The sequence below is a fragment of the Dermacentor silvarum genome, chromosome 11, assembly GCF_013339745.2.
Source record: "Dermacentor silvarum isolate Dsil-2018 chromosome 11, BIME_Dsil_1.4, whole genome shotgun sequence".
Classification (NCBI taxonomy): domain Eukaryota; kingdom Metazoa; phylum Arthropoda; class Arachnida; order Ixodida; family Ixodidae; genus Dermacentor; species Dermacentor silvarum.
In genome coordinates, this window is record NC_051164.1 from 79574168 (window position 1) to 79581250 (window position 7083).

Here is a 7083-nt window from a genome sequence, read left to right on the forward strand (position 1 = left end):
CCAATACGGTCCGCTGGACGGCTTATATCGACGTGATTTGGGCACACCCGATGAAGCATGAAGTGGCCGTGGTGCCTTATTTCGTTATTCCTTGTGCGAAGAACCTTGGAAGTTTTGCTTCGCAAATCTTTTATCGAATTTGACTCTGAATATTCCTCTTTGAATAAGAAAGACAACGATAGCAACGAAGAAAGAATCAAGCTCGCTGGAACTAATGGAAAAGTAAAATGTGCGTAGCCTGCTTGAGCTTATGGTGAGCCAAAGCTCATGCTGCTGCTGCTGTTGTCGCCCTATAACCGTGCCTATCGCTGTAGCTGTGACGTTGTCAGAGAAGTGTCGGCGCTCGTTGGAGAGTCGATATTTTTAGTCCCGCCCGGAGTTACTTTCTCGTGAGCGCGCTGCATACGAAGCAAAAGGTATAAAAAATAGGTTTCCTGACTCCGAAGTTAACAAATAAACAAACTCTACAAAGCGTTGATTGATGAACCCGACCTTCCTTCGAACCGAGAGCGCGAGGTAGGTAAATAGCATCACATCGCAGACGTTGAGTTCTGAACCTTGAAGGGGCTGAAAGGTAGCGTAAATTTTTTGTTTTGTAGGAAGCCGGATAACCTGGCATGGTATGGTATCGTGTGATAAACTTTATTCAGGTCCTGAAGGTCAACCTTAGGTTGAGGCAGGCGGATCCCACGTCGGGACAGTAAGGTTTAACCTTACCACCGTGTCGTGGGCCTTCTGGACGGCGTGTACTCGTGTAGCAGTATTATTAATTTTCTGTGGCGGCGTTCCCCGCTCCTCGGTAACTAGACGTTCTTGCATTTCGTCCCCGTCAGAATGTGGCCGCTGTGGCAACGAACTGAACCTGCGGCCACATTCTGAGCATCAGCACACCATTGTGAACTTTCGGTGAGCCCGGCCTTGATAGCATCAGTGTGGCAACGACTTGATGCCCCATGATACCGACCGCGGTAGCTTAGTGGCTATGGAATTGCGCTGATGAGCTCCAGGACGTGGGCTTGATCTCGCTCGCAACGGCTGCATTTTGATGAATGCGTAATGCAATTAAAAAAGCTTTTGTGCAATTAGAACTAGGCGTACGTTGAAGAACGTTATATAGACAAAATTAGTACGGAATCTTCCACTATGGTGTGCCTCATGACTGGATTCCGGTTTTGGCCCGTAAAACCTTAGGATAAAATTTATTTTAAATGAATCTCCAGTATGGCTACGCTTGGTACAGTGAAGCTGGCTTCAGTGGAGTTGGTGGTAGGATGCTGTAGTGAATATTCGGACCAAATAGTTCTGACGTTGCTCTATCGAGACCTGTTAAGTTTGTCAAGGTAGAGGTACTGCCAGGTCCAATGCGAGGAAGAGTTAACCATATCAGTAGGCGGGATTGCAATTACCACTGTAACCGTGCCACTCTGCTTTGGGTTACACTGCTGCGACATTTTCGCGACACTCCCGCAATATTCCGGCGAGTTGTCGACGATATCTCGGCGATATCACTGCGGGTCTGTGCGTTGGGAGCCTGTGAGATCGGTCATAGGTGCTGAAGGAGATCGTAGTAATACCGCACTTACTGTCACGTGTGATTGATTAGAACAATGTCAAAGAACGTAAAAATAACAACAAATAGCCAGGGATTAGTGAAGTCGTTCCTGTAAGCGTCCTTCTTGTATTTTGCCATCGTTTTACAGTACCTCTATATTATCACAACGCACCAACAACGCTGACAACATTTGGTTATCCTGATGAGTTGCATGTGCGCAATTGCCGCAGGGTGGGTTCTATGCAACAGTGCTCGTTTCTTGGAATATATTTCTGCAGCCGGATTTTCGTCTACGATGACGTCAGTTTCTCACAGCTATTAGGGCAATCTTTTTTTACTGCTTACTGAGGCAGGAAAGTGTAAAGAAACTATGTGTTAATAGATAGGTAGATAGAAACTTTATTGGTGGAAGAGGGAAGAGGGTTTGGGGAGTAGATGGTCGGAGTCCTCTAGTCCAGGTCCCCGCTGGCTATAGCCGGCCGCCGGACCTGGTCCAGGAGAGCCAGCTGCTCCTCCAGATGCGAGCTGGACAGTGGTGCCTCCCACTGCTCCGGATTTAGGATTTTCTGTATGCTTAACCGCGTGTTAAAATTTTGTTTATTTTGTCAGAAGTAAACCACGCCCCCCCTCGCCTCCTCCGCCCTCTTTAAAAAAAAATTAAGCCGACGGTTAGCTAAGCGTGTGTAGATATCGCTTTAATCTGTGACGTTACAAGAAGCTACTTCGTGAATTCAATTATAACGTCACATCGCGCTCGTGTCTGCCATTTACGTCATCCTGTGGCGTAGAAAACCTTCCCCCTGTACGGTATAAGCTAGCGTTCTGTGATTTTAGTGCCATAACTTGGGAATGAGCGCAAGCTCAATTTTTATATTTTTGATGTTTTCTTCTTTTTTCCCCCTTTTTTTTCAACGTCCACGCCATATCTATAAAGGCGGTATCGAAGCAAACAGCTTTGTTTGCACCAAACCACGTTCATCAAAAGCTCAATGCTAGAAAAAAAAAGCACGATCCATAGTAGAATGATAATGCGAATTCTGTTGCATGACATAGCAATTGTGTAACACAATATACAACGCCTGGAACAATAACTTTGTTTACTTGACTCACGTCGTGTCCTGGGTGTATGACCGTCAAAGGCAGTGCATCACAAAGCAGTGAACCCGCCGTGCTGGCCTAGTGGTTTTGTTGCTGTGATGCTAAGCCTGAGGTTGCGGGATCGAATCCCGGCCGCGGCGGCCGCACTTCGATTGGTGCGATATGTAAAAAAAAAAAAAAAAACACGTGGTTACTGTGCACTGGGTGCACGTTAAAGAACCCCAAGTGGTCAAAATTAACCGGGAGGCCGCCACTACGGCGTGCCTCATAGTCATGTCGTGATTTTAGCACGTAAACCTCCAGAGTTTCAATGCAAGTTCGTGCATTTCTGGAATGGCATATTCCGGCTTAGCAAAAAAAAAAAAAAAAAAAAAAAAAAAAAAAAACGAAAAAAAAGTAGTGAGCACACTTCAATGCTTTTTTGAAGACGCCGGTATAATTAATGAACAATGACAGCACGGTAGCCATTGTAGGGTTTCTAATTCGTGCGGCCGAGTGGAAGAATCCTGTGTGCAGTCGCTGCACATATGGTAAGTGAATGCGGCCTTCTCCTCCTCTTCGGCTGTTCTCTTCTGCCGCCCTCGCTCCCTGATTATATCATTTCCTGTTGCTTGTTTTCGGATTAACCCCTTGACGTGCGACTCATGAGAGTGCTTGCACTACCAGTTACGAATGAAGCCTGCGGGGTTGTGCACTCTTATAAAATTGTTTCACTGATACGGTTTCACAAGAAGAGAGGTCTGGCAAAAACTGCGCTTTTAATTTTGTGGGTCTCCGTGGTCTTATGACGTAAAGTTCGCTAGTCCCATGAGTAACACCTCTACCATTAGGGTTCTAAAGATATTTATAGCGATCGACTAGACGGGCGATGAGATAAAACACGACTGAAAATATTGTAATGATTATGACATCCTTAGACGCGCAGAAATATCTGACAGGAGAAATTGACAGCGATAGCTTCTAAAATTTTTTTAATGCACTGTTCGTGTTGTCTATTGTAGCTACCATCGTTTTTACTGGCCAGAAAACATCTTCAAACAAGATGCCTTCATTGGCCTCCCCCAACGATTCCATCTTGCCCCTTAAACTTGTGGGTTTTAGCCATTGAACAACCAAAAACGCCCTTTAAACGCCCATGAAGGTGTAAAAATGTTAAATGCGAACGAACAGTGCACTTAGCCTGGTTTTCAGCTCTTCGCTATCATCGAGCGCCGCGTCAGAAGCAAATCACTGGCCTGCATCGCAATGCGAACTCGCTGCCCTGTCACTGTTTTAAACGGCAGCACACCAGGCTAAATGCGCTGTTCGTTCATACTCGGCACGTTTGAGAGCATTGCAATCGCGGTGCGCAAGCGGGCATGTCTCCCATGCTTTTTTTTTTCTTTTTCATATTTCATGGGCTTTCTTTAGGACGCAGAAAAAAAATGAATATATACCAACTAGGAAGTTCCGAACTGCCGAATTAGACTTTTCCTAGAACGATATACAACTTTATTACTGGAAGTTTTGCCCTGAAGTTAATACTTACGAAGTTCACTTATTAATCTTGACAAATAATGCAAACAAGCAGAATAAAAAAAAAATATTGTGACCTGCTTTGTTCAGTCGCCAACAACATGCATTTGGTTGCGTACCCTATAGCGTTTAGGCCTATTTTTTTTAAATCTTCACTATAGTTATCTGGGACAACCTGTATAAGCCTATTCGTAGTGTGTGGTATGCCTCCTCTTTCACTCCCTCGCCTCCCTCTGTCCTCCTCGCCACAGCGCAATCCTTCTTCACAATCCCCTGACACCATCTTAATTATTTATATTCAAATTGTAATCCTAACGAAGCTATTACAGGAAGAGAACTAACGCATTCGCGTGCAGTACATTATCGACAGTTAATCATGTAATCACAACACAAAGAGAGTTTTTATTCAAGGCAATGTACCGTGGTTGTATCAACGAGAACTTTTCACTCAGGGTTATATCGATCAACAAAGTTTTCCGCAAAAACAATGAGTATTTGAGCAGATCAATTTGAGGTACACATATAGGGCAGAACATGTGAATAATTAGTACGTGGTGATGTTCAAGCTGGTGATCTTAAGTAAACCGGATCATCCAGGGTTAGTTATAATACGGTTCATAAAATAACTTGAGTCCGGATATTATTCCTTTAGTATAAAATAGGAATTCATTTACACCTTTCTCAGCACGCTCTCCTAGCTCTCCTTCGCACCGGTTGAAAGATTGAATTGTCGCAAAGACTCTGGGCGCTTAAGAAAAGGTGTAACGATCCGAAATAGGAATAACGCATGGAAATAGTATGCAAAAGCCCTCGTTTCCACAATGTTCGCGCGTTTCACATGTTGTAATTTTAGAGCAACGTCTAACTATAATTATAATTTAACCGCTGATAACTTAGGCGATTCGCACGACAGACCCAACTTTCCGAAGGACGTAAATCATGGCGTCGCACTGATTTTACGCTAAGTCTGTTTAAAGACTTGAATAGACGACAAAAATGAGACCACACGAGCGCTTAGATCACTTCCTCGGGAAGTGCTATCTGTGAGTATGTAAATATGTGCGCACTTTCTAATACCCAAAGACTGCGTCTTTGCGCTCGCAGTATACTTGCAGCCGGCCGTAAGGTCATGGAGGTGCGAGTTCTGTTTTACGAGCAAGAATTTGAGACTATGAAAACGGCAAGAATTGAAAGAGAAAATGAAAGAAAAAGAAAGAGAGAGAGAGAGAAGAATAAAGAACTAAGGATGATTCGACTCAGTTATGCGCGTAAAAGTTAGGTTTTACGCTTCCGGCCGCATAGTTATCGTTGGCTTGCCGCCAACGTCGAGATTCCTCGAATACTTGGCGATGGAGCTGGAATGTGCAGCGCGTCATCGCCACCCCCTTCTTGGGTTCGCCGCGTGCGATGATCTTCTCATACGCCCTGACCTCTCTCTACCGAATTCGGGAGCACAACTAACGCGCCTCATATCGGCTTGAAGCCTCTCATGATTTTTTTTTTTACTGAGATAGAGAAGCTGGAAGTTGGGATTCCGGCCGTGTCCATGCTTTCCACTAAAGTACATCGCACGAGTACTGGACAGAATGGAGACGCACATGTTCGGTGCTCAAAAAATGAAATGCGTCAGGAAAACTTTGGGTAGAACACTCTTCATGTGCAATTGCTCGACAGTATGCCATGTCGTTTCGCTTCGAATATGGCCACTAAACGTTATGCGGACTCTGACCTAAGTGTGCGAGTCGAGATCACGCCGATGTCACACAAACTGCCGATGGTGGAAATTAAATTATGCTCGTAAGTTGGCCCAAAATTGACGCGTTTCATTCCGTGAGCACCTAATATACATCGGTGTATTTTTATTCGCGTACAAAGTGTGTCACACTCTGTCCCGTGGTCGTGCGCTGCAATTCACTGATTACGAACCGACTATAAGTGGCAATCTATTTGTGTGAGCTTCGTATCTAGTTGAAATTTGGGCCCCGTTAACCGTTTCACGGTCACTATTGGCGTTCATGTATCCCCTGCTGCGAAGGCCGTATGCCCATTCTCTAGCGCTGTCATTCCGCATTGCTGTATGAATCCTTAGCATCAATTAAAACTCGAACAGGATGCAACTGATCAGAATGCCTATTACGCGTAATTAATGAAAGTGTGACGTGTAATCGCTCTGAAGCCGACTTCTAAGCACGGGGCATTAGTCCTCAGTGCTCGTTCTGGAGTATGAACTGAGACAGTGTTACAAATGTACACATGCAAGAAAAGATGGAAACGGACCAACGCATTGGAGTGGTTTCGGCATTGCTCGCGTTTGAGCTCATACTGATATAGTAACGCCATCTCAAAGGCCTTGATGTCAAAGAAGTTGCTGTGAAAAATTATGGCGTTAGCTTCGAGAGGACTGCTCCTGTCGCTCTAAATGTGTTGAGAGCCGGAAAGATTGCTGAACTCTACAAATTTTCTTTTTCTATTATGCTTCCGAGCTAGAAGACCCATCGTGAATAGGTTTAGCTTCCCGTAAAACTGGTTAAATTCTGAGCTAGGTCAAAGCTCTAGGAACTCAGTGCCAGCGTCAACGGCTCTTTTTTTATTTGTGTATAAATGCAATATTGGATCTGCATCGAGTGCCTTTCGTATGCACGACGCGAGCGGGGCAGAAAACCACTTTTTTTTTTTTACCATAACAAGTTTCTTACAGTACGTAAACATATTTCAGAATGGTAATATGCGTGGTAATTCATCGTCAGTGATCAAGGTGCTATACTGTTCCTGCGTATTATCAGTTCAGTAAAGCAACGCAGTAATTAACAAATAATACATGACCAAGGTCACTGTGTGGATGACCAAAACAAATAAATGCGGTAACGAACTTGAAGGTGCTATCGACGTATTTTGAGATTCTTCTACATTCAGCAAGA